Source organism: Bos indicus, chromosome 9, assembly GCF_029378745.1.
Source record: "Bos indicus isolate NIAB-ARS_2022 breed Sahiwal x Tharparkar chromosome 9, NIAB-ARS_B.indTharparkar_mat_pri_1.0, whole genome shotgun sequence".
Lineage (NCBI taxonomy): Eukaryota > Metazoa > Chordata > Mammalia > Artiodactyla > Bovidae > Bos > Bos indicus.
In genome coordinates this window covers 53,190,562-53,203,349 of record NC_091768.1, presented here as the reverse complement: position 1 = coordinate 53,203,349, position 12,788 = coordinate 53,190,562, and the positions used below count along the sequence as shown (strand labels likewise).

The window sequence follows — 12,788 nt, the reverse complement described above, 5'->3', positions numbered from 1 at the left end:
TTTCAACATGCTATTCATGTTATAAATCTTTGACATATACTTTCCACTTAACATATACTCTTTACATTCATTCCCTTCCTTTAACAAATCATTATTAATCATCTGCTGTCCACCAGTTTCTGATTAAGCATGGCATACAATGAAAAACAACAGGTATATCTCATCTTATGTAACTCTCAAGTCTAGTGGGGAGACTCACTGTGATGGTTAGCTTTATGTTAACCTCACTAGGACACAGGGTGCCTGGATTAAACATTATTTCTGGGTGCATTTGTGGTATTTCTCCAGATTAAACTGGAATTTGAATTATTAGATTGAGGAAAGCACACTGCCCTCCCCAAAGTGAGTAGATATCACTCAATCCATTGAAGGCCTGAATAAATCAAAAAGGTCAAGAAGCGGGGATTTGAATTCTGCTTGTTTGAGCTGGGAATTTAAGCATCTCCCTTCAACTGGTACTTACACCAACATCCCTCAGGCTCTCAGAACTACACAAACCGCTTTCTTGTGTCTCCAGCTTGCAGGTGGCCAACCATGGGACTTCTCAGTCTCCATAATCACATGAACCAATTCCTTTTAATAAATCAAATATACCTCATGTCGGTTCTATTTCTCTGGAGAACACTGACTCATACCAAACAGACATACAAACACAAAGTAAACACTGGATTATACCTTGTTGCTTGTGCTGTAAAATGAGGGCACCCCAAGAGTAGAAAACAGAAAATATAATTTCTCATTTGTCCATATTTTCTTCCAACATTCTTTAATGTTATGTCCCACGATAGTATGATATTACATACTAGCACAAATGCAAAAGTACTTGGCTGAAGACTAGTATAGGCCTGTGTGTGTGTGCTAAGTCACTTCAGACCTTTCTGACTCTTTGAGACCCCATGGACTGTAGCCCGCCAAGCTCCTCTGTCCATGGGATTCTCCAGGCAAGAACACTGGAGTGGGTTGCCATGCCCTCCTCCAGGGGATCCTTCCAACCCAGGGATCAAACCCAGGTCTCTTATGCCTACCTTGTTTTATTTTGCTTTGCTTTATTGTGCTTTGCAGATACTGCTGCCATCTTTGCAACAGTATTTGCTCACTTCATGTCTGCCACATTTGGGTAATTTTTGCACTATTTCCATTTTTTTATTTCTATAATTATATATATTATTATATATATTTGTTATGGTGATTTGTAATCAGTGACCTTTGGTGCTACTACTATGACTCACTGAAGGCTCAGATGATGGTTAGCATTTTTTAGCAATAAAGTATTTTTTAATTAAGTTAAGCACATTGTTTTTTTAGACATCATGCTATTGTACACTTAATAGACTACAGAATAGCATAAACATAAGTTTTATATGCACTGGGTAACCAAAAATTCCATGATTCAATTTACTATATTAATAATATTCACTTAATTGCAGCGGTCTATAACCAAGTCTGCAAAATCTCTGAGATATGCCTATATATTTTGATTTTAAAGTTATAGTTTATTTTTTATTCTGCTTTATTTTTTGATGGAAGGGTGGGAGAAAAGTAGGTCACAGGGTAAGAAATAAAAGAAAATAAATGAAGACTAAAAGCAGGAAGCTTTTACTACAAGAATTAAATTTTACTAAATGCATATGGTCCTAAAAAAGTCTTCTAAAACCAAACTGCTCACAAATAATTTTAAACTCAAGAAAATGTTTCTTGAAACCTCAATAGCTGAAGGATTCTCCACTAATACTTTTCATGAATAAAGGAAGGAGTTCATGAATAAAATAATTATCTCCTTTAATACAACCTTATTTCCATTTCTATTATTTCTAAATTTTAATTTTCAATCAAGTTTGCTGTGTATCCAACAATAGGGAAGCATTGATCTAAGTAAAAACGGTTACATAATTGTCATTCTAAATTCAAAGTACTGCAAATCACCTCCCAACACCTACTATGCTCCCTCCCTACCAAAAAAATCATGTCTTAGCAAAGAAAAATTTTAAAGAAAATCTGGAATGCTCATTTTGAACCTTTAGAAATAAAAAAATAAAGTTGATAAAATAGCTGTATTTAAACATGAAAGAACAATTTCTCATCATGCATCACAAAATCACAAGGGAGAATGAATTTGGGGTTTGGTGGTGATGCTTATCTGTTGCTGGGTTCCCCACTGGTAATGCCCTAATGACGGTGCCAGTCAGTAAGTACCTGATTCTAAGTCCTCTGGCCCACCACTCAAAACCCAAAGCATCAGAAAGCTTTGCAAGTTCACAAAGTATTGATTCAACTGACATATGGGAGTTAAGACCAAGGAACCATAGGGAATTCACTTACCCAAAGTCAACTGTACACATAATCACGAGAATTACAATTCCTAGACAAAAACACTAAATACTGCTGTATAAGCATCACTGTCTATGCTTCTGTGGATCTTCTGGTTTTATTATACTTCATTCATGCCTGGTTCTCATTTGATTTCTTCTACCAGATGTAGCCCATGACAGTGATATTTGAAAGTGCTGTATGAGTGTGCATATGTATATATGAGTATGCACATGTGCATGTGTGCTCAGTTGTGTTCAACTCTGCAACCCCATAGACTGTAGCCCAACAGGCTCCTCTGTCCATGGAATTTTTCAGGCAGGAATACTGGCGAGGGTTGCCGTTTCCTACTCCAGGGGATCTTCTCAACCCAGGGATCGAACCCATGTCTCTTACCTCTCCTGTATTGGCAGGCGGATTCTTTACAGCTGTGCCATGTGGGTGAATTCAATACAGATTTCATAATGGCAAGAACCACTGCCCTAGAATGATGCAAATATAGAGTTTATCTAATGGCTAATGAAACAAATGTGAAAGTTCCTCTTATATGCAGAATATTGATTATGTTGGAACTGAACAGAATAAGAATTTAACATAGACACTGGGAAGGACAGCATTCAATGCAGTGATCACTCCAAGTCTCAAGTTTATATTAGACAAACAGAAAATTTCCTTTCTACAAGGGCCACAAAGCAAATGGATGCTTTATGTTATGCAACAAGGCTTTTCATGTGAGTCTTCCCTGTCTATCCACTTAAAAAAAATTACCTGAAGGATCTTTTCCTAAAATTGTATTCCAACCTAGAATCCAGATAAGAGCAAAGATCTCACCAGAATGAGATTCTGTTATATGAGCCTCAGAGATCATTTCTATTCTGGTGGGTCCTTATGCAAGATGAGAGAAATTAGTAGGATGAAAAGATTTTAAAACTTGGAATGCAAAAGAAAAGTTATATCATAAAAGGAATACAGAAAATATTAAAAGCTTAGTTTTATGACCTGATGAATGAAATAATTACCCAAAGGTAATCAAGTTTATTACTTCAGTCATTTTTGTATTTGACTTCACTTTACCACTGTGTCTAAGTTTTTATAGCTAACCCACAGCAACTGAGTACTAAGAAATATAAATGCTGAGATTCTCGAACTCCTTATTTTTTATTAATAATCATTCATTACAACCAAAGATGCATCCACATATCTATACCACAAAGAGTGAAAGGGAAAAACTGAATATAATAACAACACATAACAATAACTCATCTAAACAAAAAATTTATTCAGAAATGCTAAAACAGGTAAGCACCCAGTAGGTAAAGAAACTGCCTGCAATGCTGGAGACCTGGGTTCAATTCCTGGGTCAGAAAGATCCCCTGGAGAAGGAAATGGCAACCAACTCCACTATTCTTGCCTGGGGAATCCCATGGACAGAGGAGCCTGGCGGGCTACAGTCCCTGGGGTCACAAAGCCCGGGAAGCTACAACCCATAGAGCCACAAAGAATTGGACACACTGAGCCACTAACACTAAAAAGGGGACAGAGAAGCTCGGCATGACTTAGAAAAAGGAGGAAAGGACATGCATGGTCTCCACACAGTGGAGAAGACAATATCTGAAAAAAGAACAGCTGACCCAGAAAATATGTTTGGGAGTGTGTGTGTGTGTTTATTTTCTGTTTCCTTTTTACAGCCAGAACTAAATTCTAAAAATGAAAAAGGTACATGAAAATACAAATGCCATTCTGCCATCATTAGGGTCATGTCTGACAGCTAAAGATAACTTTAGTCATAAAAATGAAGAAGAGAATTTCTCTCTACATTAAACTATCAATCCGTGAGTTTTTCACACAAGTCCTTTTCTTAGCTTTTGCCCATTTTATATCCTTTAAATTGTTCCCAGGAATAACTATGTTTTTGTGGTAGTCAGAGGGACACTTATCTGATTTCAAAAGGTAATTTCTGGCTATGATGAAGTTCTGTATTATTGACAGACAGCGAGAAAGAGATAAATATATAAAATACAGATATAGAGATATAAACACACAGAGGACATTAGGAGTCTATCTGTTGGCAGCAAAGGGTAGAAAATAGAATCATTAAAATCTTAGAGATGGCTATATAAGAAACAATATTTAATTACTCTACCATACAGCAATTATGGATATATCAGTGTACATGGCCAGTAGTTCAGATGGTAATGTAGTAAGGAGACTGACAGTGAAGAGAGGGATGTCCTTGGTGGTGCAGTGGCTAAAAATCCATGCCCTAACATAGGGGACTGGAGTTCGATCCCTGGTCAGAGAACTAAATCCCACATGGTGCAATGAAGAAGAGTGAAGATCCTGCATGCCACAGCTAAGACCTAGCACAGTCAAACAAATGTGTTAAAAAAATTTTTTTTTAAGAATAAGAGAGAATTCTCAGGGCATGCTATCAACTGCTATTCCTGTTTAGGTGGAAATAGCCTTTATAGCTATAACTGGGCACTATTGGATGGTTTGGTGTTGAGGCTGTACCTTATAGCTGAGTTTTTGTAAATATTATACTTAGCATTATTTACCTTGGATAAAGCCCTAGTCAGTCAGGTCTGAGTTCAAATGCAATCTGACTTAAGTCTTTCATATTAGACTAACCAAAAAGACCATAGAAGGTAATCAAGGAAAGCTATGATGAACTCTACAGATTTTATATTGGGACTAATAAAATGCCTTGAGGTCAATGAAAAACATCAGTGTCCTTTATCCCTATCCCAAAATTCTACTTTTAGGGTTTTACTCAAAGGGAATAACCATAGATATATACAAAAACTGAGCTTTAAGATATTTACTGCTATATATCAGCAATTTTAAAAAAGGAAAAACTGCCTGATATTATAGCATATCTCCAATAAAATATGATACATCCATAGAACAAAATACTATTTAGTACTCAAAACATGCTACAGAAGATCATTCTATGATATGGGATGTGATTCATCTTTGTATGAAAGTTTAAAAGAAACAAAATAGTAAGTATCATTTTAAGAAAATGAAAGTTTTTTCTTTATGCACATAAAATATATATCAAAATGTTAATAGGTGTAATTCCTCTTTTCCTTTTTTGGCCTGTCTGGATTTTCTAAATTTTTCACACATACGAATAAAGAATAAAGATTTGAAACCTTATAAGAGCAACTATACATGAAATATAGACACAAAAATGAGAAGTGACCAACATCAGTGCACCTTTAAGTAGAAGTAAATTAACCAAGGCCTATTAAGGAAGATGGAGGAACCTTAAATTCAAAACTCATAATGTATCATTAAAGAACTCAATAATTCAAAAGAAGGGAAAACATTTGGAAAGTACTGCTAGGAACAAGCTCAGAGTCTTAAAAGCTAGTCCTGAACAGTGTGAAACTTTAGAAGTGGAAGGTTAATCAAAAATGAAAACACCATATTTCATTTATAGCCTGGAGGAAATGGAAAAAACAAGCTAAAATGATGAAAAGTTGATTTTATTAGAAGTAGACACTCAGGCAAATATTTTTTGCTCTGGAAGGCAATAGATGCTATGCCTGGAATTAGCCCCTTTTCATCTCAACTCTCTTTGAATCTATAGCTTCCCAGGATCCCAACTTAGATCAGCAGCAGACACTCAGCCAGAAACTGTAATGAACACCTGGTGCAGACGTTGACTTATTCTTAGGTAACTCAGAGCTGAAACCCTTATTTTGATCGAAACTTCAAGCATCTTTAAATGCCTGCAAATGTTCTTTCTCTAAAATTACCTATGCATTTGTTTTTGCTTAAAATAAAAAGGAAGAGGTGAAAACGCCTTCCTTCGGAAGGTAAGAGCTACAATATAGAAATGAATCATGTCACTTCTGCTGCACTCCCTCCCCAAAGCAAATCCTTAGACATTTTCATGTTTAAAAAAAAAAAAATTGTGTAACGTATTTTAAAATGCTTTAATGAAGGGGCTTCCCTGGTGGTCCAGTGATTAAGAATCCCCCTTCCAATAAAGGGGACACAGATTCAATCCCTGGTCTGGGAATTAAGATCCCTCTTGCCCCAAAGCAACTAAACCTACTTACTGCAACTAATAGAAGATCCAACACAGCCAAAAAAAAAGCAGCTTTAATGATGTAGACTGGGCTCCATCAATTGATAGAAAAGAAGTTAATCAAGAAGCTTCAGTAAAAAACCAAAGGTACCTAAAGCTTATGACAACAATGACACATGAGGGTTTCAAATGATTAAGAATCAATTAATATATATGCTAGGTGATTGGCACAGTGGGGATGTTTTTAATCAAAGTTGGGCCTGGGAGGTTTATCACTCAAAGGAAATACTGTTAATAATAATGTCATTATTAATTTCAATAGAGTGACCGCTAGATGATCCTCCTAACTGCAAATATACACTCTTTTGCCCAGGACTTGAAAGCTCTGTTAAAATCCAACCTTCTCAAACCTTCATTACATTTTGAATTAACATGAATGAGTTTCCTAGTATATTAAGCTATTTCATGCTTGAGTTTTCTGAATCTATTATACAGAAATGGGAACAAAAGTACTTTTATTAGTAATACCAATCCTGTCCATATTTACTGGCACAGAGGCTAAAAGGCACTTTATCCTAAGTGTCAAACTCAAAGAATGAAACAGCTTGCTGTCAGCTTCAAAAACCATTTTTTACAAGCATGGCACACTGCCTCAAGCCAACTAAACACTAAAGCATGTTGGGCTACCCACACTGCAAATTATTTGGAATGTTCTCCACATTTTGTGGTTGCAAAAGTACCTATTTTGTAGATCATCCAGTTCAAATCAGGGCCGCGTCTGACCTTAAACAGAAAATTCCCAGGAAACTGAAACTGTAATGGACCAAGATCCCATCATTCTGAAAGTCTGTGATCTCACCCATATAGTCAAACATTTCAAATGTTATTTTTTAAGCTGAAAATACACAAAATAAACTCTGTGAAACACAGCACTGTCCATTTCAAGTAAACACTAAGAACTCATCCTAAATATACACATCACTGCTGCTAAGTCACGTCAGTTGTGTCCGACTCTGTGCGACCCCAGAGATGGCAGCCCACCAGGCTCCCGTCCCTGGGACTCTCCGGGCAAGAATACTGGAGTGGGTTGCCATTTCCTCCTCCAGTGCATGAAAGTGAAAAGTGAAAGTGAAGTCACTCAGTTGTGTCCGACTCTTCCCAACCCTATAGACTGTAGCCTACCAGTACTCTTGCCAGGGATTTCCCAGGCAAGAGTACTGGAGTGGTTGCCATTGCCTTCTCTGATACACATCACAGTAGCAAAAAAAATAAGGAAAAAGAAAAAATTGCCACAAGCAACAAAGTAAAGGAAACTTGCAGCAAATATAAACTCATTTCTGGTAAATGCCCAGCAAGTGAAAAAAATGTCTAAAAAATCATTTCATTTCTAATTTTCATATATATGCTGAGATGCAGCAGCTTCAGCTGTGGAAAATGTAAGAAATATTCCAAAGTTTTGTTTATTGAGATTGAAGCACTGTATCAAATGTATCATTTTCCCAAGTATAAATGGGTATCTCTCTCATATCAAATACTCAAGACATCACTGCACAAACTAGAGCACCAAAACTGACCCAAGGTTTATCTCCCATGCTATTGAGGTTTACTCTCTAAGTCCCAGACCAACAGGGAATACTTGAAAGTAATTAGAAGAAGAAAACACTATACTGACAAGCTAAATTTTGCCAGGATTCCTCTACTGAAGATAAATTACTGAAGCTTAAGAAATGCCTGATCCAATCAACCAATTGTATGATAACTCAGTCCATTTTAAAAATATGGAGTTAGGACCACTGGAATATGGCTCCCTGGCTCAAGCCTGGTGTGAGAACAAGAACATGCTGGAAAACACAGTATCTTTTAACTTATCTGATACTGATGAAAATTGCTAAAATCAATGACAAGCCCTAGCCAGAAACATGTTCAGTTTCTCATCTTTTAGATCTGCTGTTCTTAGTGCAGGAGTATTACTGAGTCCCTGAACAGTTTAACCTCTTATAGATATAAAGAGATGCAGAAATATATGAATATCCACATCTATAGATAGATAAGAATTTTGTGACATGTATATGTGATATATACGTGAATACACATTTAGTTTCAAAAAGAAATATTCACAAAACCATCATCTCAATCAAATAAATCACATACCAAATCTCAAGGTACTCATATTAATCCACACAGTTCTAGGAAATAAGTCACATCCACCTTAGAACCCCCAATTCTTTCTGAATGCAGTATTTTCTTGCCTGGAGTCCAGAAAACTTAAGGCAAAATAGTAACTGCAGTGTGGGTTTTAAGTATGTGACTTTTTCTAAGCAAAATTTTTCCAAGAATGCTCAGTTTGCTACAAATTTTCAGAAAATGCTTGAGATGAAGAGTTCTTTTTTCAAGGTTTTAACATATTTGACAGCAGAGTGACAAAACTGTGCTCAGAAATGAAAATCTATATCCCAAACAAAAAGTTATATTAATGTTTATTCTAGAATGATTTTCTTTCAAAACTTCCCCACTACAAGTAAAGTTGTCTCCTACCATACCCCCTATTTCTGCAGTACATTTTTCTACACACAAGTTACATGTAAAGCATATACCTGAGAATTTAAAATACTTCATGACACTTTTCTTTAAAGCTTTCACATTCTATTTTTATTTTTCAAAATAATCTGGATATAATCAATTACATCACTAAAATCTGGCTATTCAACACTTTACAAAGTATAGGGACTTGCCATCAGCACCTGTGATCTACATATGACATCGGATGTATAGAATGTGAGTGAAGAAGACAGAAACAGGGATAGACAGGGGTGGAAGAGAACTGGCAATGTGAGAAAATGGGCTTCCTTTACCCACAGGATACATGAAAAAAGAAACTTAGCCATTTGGGCAATAAATGAACTTATATATTAGGTTTCATCAAATAATTACATCTATTACATACTTTATCCAAGAGTAAAATTGCCTGAAGCAAGAAGGATTATGCAAGAAATATGAGGTTTTGCTTCAGATTCTTAGAAATACTACTCCTAAAATTAGTTGGAGTCTTAATTTAAGATATAATGAAAACCAAATTCACCAATAAACAAAAAAATCCTTCTTTAACAAAACATGCTTTAAACCTCATCTCACCACCAAAAAAAATACTGCATCCTACTACAGGGATACCTGCCTTTCATAAGTGTTAAGATCAAGACTAAATATTTCATGAGGACTAAAAAGATCACTTGGAACATTTCAGTCAGCCTTGGGGGTAAATTTCATAAAAATACATTGTTGGGTTTTGTTGTTTTGTTTGCTTGTTTATTTCAGCACCCTAATCCTCCAGGATTTTTTTTTTTTTTTTTCTTAAAAAAAAAAAAAAAAATCCCAAAAGGGGCGGAGGAATGAGGACTAAAATCAATGCAATGCTGAAGCCCGATCAAAGCTGAGAGACGGACCACAGCGCCGAAAGCTCACCCACATGTAAAAGGCAACCTCTCCGAACTGCTGGAGCTGGAAGGAGTCCTCCGACTTGGGCAAACCAGGTGAACTGCATCCCTAAGGAGTGAGGAGCCCGCAGTGTAAAAGTTCAGGAGGATTCCATCCCCTTCCTCTCACTCCCAGCACTTCGCAGCATCTCCAGGGGAGAGCCGGGCAGAGACAAACCCGGCACTGGGTGCCGACCTGCAGCCGAGCGCTTTCCTCGAAGGCCTCACGGTTCGGGCGGGCAGGGGCCCGGGGCAGGGGGCATCGGGAGGGGAGGCGAGGCGGGGCCCGGGGCCACCGAGTCCTGGCCGGGCCCCACCGTGTGGCGCCGGCTGCCGAAATCCCTCGAGTCCAGCTGTAAAAACCTTCCCGAAAACCCAAGCTTCTCCGGCACAACTTCGGTCTCACCGGCCTCGTCCCCCGCCTCACACTCCGCCCAACCCCACAACCCTTCCCACCGCGGGGAATCGAAGCGCTCCCCACGGACGGCTACCTGTCCCCGGGGGGCCGCGGACCCCACGCCTCACCTCGTACAAAGAGCTGCGCGCGGGCGCCTGCAGGAGAGCCCGGGGAGCATGGCCCCAGCCAGTCCCTCCCGGAACTTTCCTGACATAGCACTTCTCTCCCCGGCTGCAGAAAACGACGCTTCGAGGCGGAGGAGGAGGAGGCGAGGGTGGCGGCAGCGGCGGCGGGAGCAGGAGCAGAAAGTGAGGAGCATCGCGGAGAGCGCCGCCGCCTCGCTCTCTGCCGAGGGGCTCCCGCCCCCAGGGTAACCGAGCTCCCTCTTAAAGGCGCCCGCCGCGTTTTAGGACGGCGGCCAGGGGGAGGGGGCAGGGCAAGAGGGGGAGGAACCGCAAAGACTGAGAGGGCCGCCCCCGCTCTCCGCAGGGTCTGGTCGCCGCTCCGCCTGGACAAAAATAGGGCAAGTGCTGGGACCCGGCACCGGCCGGCTGCCCTCGCCGTTGGCTGGCGCCCCACGACTGTGTTAGAACTTCACCCCTTCTCCTAACCTCTCCCATCCTTTTTTGGGGTCCTGTCTTCCCGCCCCCTCAGCGGCGCCGCGCACACCTACGCCCCCAAAGCCCATGCGCGCCGCTGGCGACTGCCCATTGGAATAGCGTTTCGTCCTGTGTTCCTGCTTTTTCTTCCTCTATCTCCAACAGAGTGATGAGAGTCTCACCCCAGCCCTGGGAGCGCAGGAGACTGAAATAACTGAAGATTTCAGAGGCCCCTAGACTGGCCCCTGAACGTGTCACTAATGTGTGGCATGGGAGACTTGCTAAATGCTCTGCTTTACTATGTGCGCTGTTCTCGTCCAGTAGTCAATGGCCAGGTGGCCTCCCACTGGACTTCTTGAACCACCGGCTTTTTTGCTTTACAGCAAAGACTGGCTGTAAAGAGCACCCAACTGAATTCTTGGAAGGCCTCTCAGAAAAGATATCACCTTAAGATCGAAATGATACTGGCGATGATGCTTTCAAGTGACAAGTGATAACTGTTTTTCCAGCTCTCACCCACATTTGTGATTACTGCTAAGAGCAACATGGACCGTGCCCAGTGTGGGGATGCCCAGAGACACAGCATCAGCAGCTATCAATGCCCCAAGAAGAGACCACAGAAACAGTGGGTGTGGCAGCAGAGAGCTTGTTTTTCACCTCTTGACTCCCAACTCTTGCTTCTTAATACTGTGAGGCCTGAGTTTGTGTCATTTGTACCCTTCACAGTGTCCTCTGGCTGAGGTGACCGTGGGCAGGCAATTCAAGATTAAGATCCAGCCTGGTCTCCAAAGAATAGGGGCAAGGGGAAACTCAGGGAGAGGTATTTTCTAATTCCACCAAGGCACTGGAATCAGTTGCCTGAGACTGGACCTCATTTCTTCCCCTCCTGCCACCAGCAGTTATGAAACAAGCACATGTGAACTTGTGGGAAGCAATATACAAAAGGTTGGAGGAAACTTTCTTACCAGATGGAGAGGAAACAAGTTTGGGGCTTTATAAAAGCAGGAGACATGGTGCTGTCAGGCCAAAGATAAGATGAGAGAGGAGGTTAGTAGTGAGCAAGAGTGAAGCTATACTGGTTTCATGATCAAGTCTTGTTTAGTCAGGATAGTTAGATGTAATAGGTACCTGAATCAAACTGGTTTTTGAAAGCCTACAGCGAAGAAGGTTGAAATCCCAAGAGTAGAACTGGCAAAAAAAAATTAAAATGCTTTTTAGAATCCTTTTTCTTTTTTCTCCAGGAGTTCAAAGAGTGTTGGGACTTCATTTCTCTTCATATCATGGTTGTGCTTTCATTGCATGGGTTTTATCTTCTCTAATCAAGGCCTAAACCTACAGCCCCAGGCTTTTCTCTTCCTCCCACCTCCTTAGCAATTGGTCTCATTAACAAGAAAGCAAGCCAAGGAATGAGTCTCCCTGGGCTCACTTGGATCCTCTGCCCATCTCTGGACTAACCATTAAAACCACAGACTGGAATATGCACTGCCAGGTTTCGTCATTTGCCTATGGCTGAGAAAGGTCAAGAGAGATAGATTGGGTGCCTTCCCCCTAATATACATGCAAACCACATGGGCTGAGCAGGAAAGAGGAGGTTTCCCAAAGGACACTTACTGTTGTTAACAAAGATGAAATGAAAATTAAACAGGTAGAGTCTATAGACAACCAGTTCCCCACCTGTCCCATTCCCCAAAGCACACACACATACAAAGCACCTACCTCTCTGCCTCTCTCCCTATAGCCTCTGGTTCAGAAGAATACAAGTAATTGACACAACCAGTTACATCCTTTGGCCTCAGAAGCCACTCAGAAGGACCTCAGTAATATTAACAAACCACTTGCAAAAAAAAAAAAAACAAACAATATTTAAGCTGTAATTGTATTCAATAATTTTTTTTCCTAAATCATGCTACTTCTGCCTCCAAGATGCCCTCAACCCCTCATTCATTGCTAAGCCTTGTTATATAATCAATTAT

At 40.0% G+C, this 12,788-nt stretch overlaps 1 protein-coding gene across 2 annotated transcripts in view; it reads right to left on the bottom strand.

Annotated features, from left to right (window-relative positions):
- The window catches only part of GPR63 (G protein-coupled receptor 63), a 68,307-nt gene extending 57,829 nt beyond the window's left edge, over positions 1-10,478 (bottom strand). The window contains exon 1 of one of the 2 annotated variants that reach the window (XM_019967335.2): positions 10,345-10,478. The gene's annotated coding sequence lies outside the window, so the exon portion shown is untranslated. Of the gene's footprint in view, positions 1-9,812; positions 10,095-10,344 lie in introns of those variants that run through there. The other variant, XM_070796057.1, reaches the window with a different exon arrangement.
- Between the last annotated feature and the right edge of the window lie 2,310 nt (positions 10,479-12,788).